The following is a 1,530-nucleotide window of genomic DNA, read 5'->3' as shown; positions in this document are numbered from 1 at the left end:
ATTGGCTGGTTTCTGTCAGCTGACTCAAATGTGTCTGGATTGAAATGTTCATGATTTGCTTTTTTTTTTTTTTTTTTTTTTTTTTTAAGGAAAAAGAAATGCAAAGCAGACAGGGCTTCCTAGCGGCGACAGGAGGTATTACATGACATCTGGCAACCAAAAAATAAAAATTAAACAATACATCATTAAATGAATTAGTAATACTCAAAATAGTTAAATACTGTCGTTAATTTTTATAGCTGGAATTTCTTTCTTTTTTCTCATCTTAATCTTTTTGGGGGTAAAATTTAACAATATGATGATCTTTTTCTTGAGACGGTCCTCTTTGTTATTTCATCATAGATTCCCTTTTTCCAAGAGCTTCTTTTCCTTATGCCTGAAAGCTCCCTCAGTAACATTTCTCTACTCATGCTGGTGTGCTACTGTTATACCAGTGAGGTGGGGGCCACAAAAATGTGAACATCTCATCCAAGGGCCACATTATTAACATTTGTGTTAGTATTTAGAGTATCATGACCATCCTCAGCATTAATATGAGGAAAAAACAAAGGCTTTTTGATTGTTTTTGCTGTCATGTTTAGCTGTTTTTTGTGTGTGTTATTATTGTAATTTCATGTGTTTTTATGTTTTTTTTCTCGTGCATTTATTTATTTTATTTTTTTTTGGTCATATTGTGTATTTTGCTGTCGTTTGTTTTATGTTTTTCCTGTTGTCATTTAGTTTTTTGTGTTTATAGTGTATTTCATTGTATTTTTTTGTCTAGTGTATTTTTCTCTAATTTTGTATGTTTTTCGTAGTCATTTTGTGCGTTTACTTTGGGGGCCGCACTAAAGTAGAGCGAGGGCCGCATGTAGCCCTGGGGCTGCCAATTGCCAATGTCTGGTCTAGCACCTCTTGAAAATTTCCCCAAATGATCCACCTTAGTAAGTTTACTGTACTCATTCACAATCCTCTTTATCTCATCAGTTTTCAAGAGGAAATTATATTTTGTTATATCTTAAACATTTTTAACTTTTCAAGCAAATCATATTCAAGTTTACCAATTTAATTCATGGGATTTCTGATATTCTCACCTAAAGTCTAAAATGTAAGAAAGAAAAAAAAAAATATTTTAACAATGGCTGAGGCTTAACCCGAAACACTTGTTTTGCAAAAATTGTCATTGGGGACATCTGCTGGACAGTCTTATCAGTTAGTGTTTCTCAAACTTTTCTTATTTAAATAACCTTGTTGTCAATACTAAACAGAAGTTTTAAGAGACTGCAAATTCAACACCTAAAGGTTGCCCTTAGGTTTTCAGGTTTGAAAGACCCTGCAGCAACGCTTATTTTGCCAGAAAAATTACAATTTATTTTTGTTTTAGTTCAACATGAGATATTTTGTCCTTATTCTCCAAGCTATAAAAGGTTGAAAAAAAAAAATCCTTCTAGTGGCTATAAATGCTAAAAATCTTAAATTTGGTTGATTTAAAAAAATAAATTAAAAACTTTCAAAGACCTAATGATTTTTATCAATCCAAATGCAACTTTA

This window comes from Gouania willdenowi, chromosome 24 (assembly GCF_900634775.1).
Source record: "Gouania willdenowi chromosome 24, fGouWil2.1, whole genome shotgun sequence".
NCBI lineage: Eukaryota > Metazoa > Chordata > Actinopteri > Blenniiformes > Gobiesocidae > Gouania > Gouania willdenowi.
The sequence above is the reverse complement of the archived record's forward strand: the minus strand, read 5'-3'. Positions refer to the sequence as shown.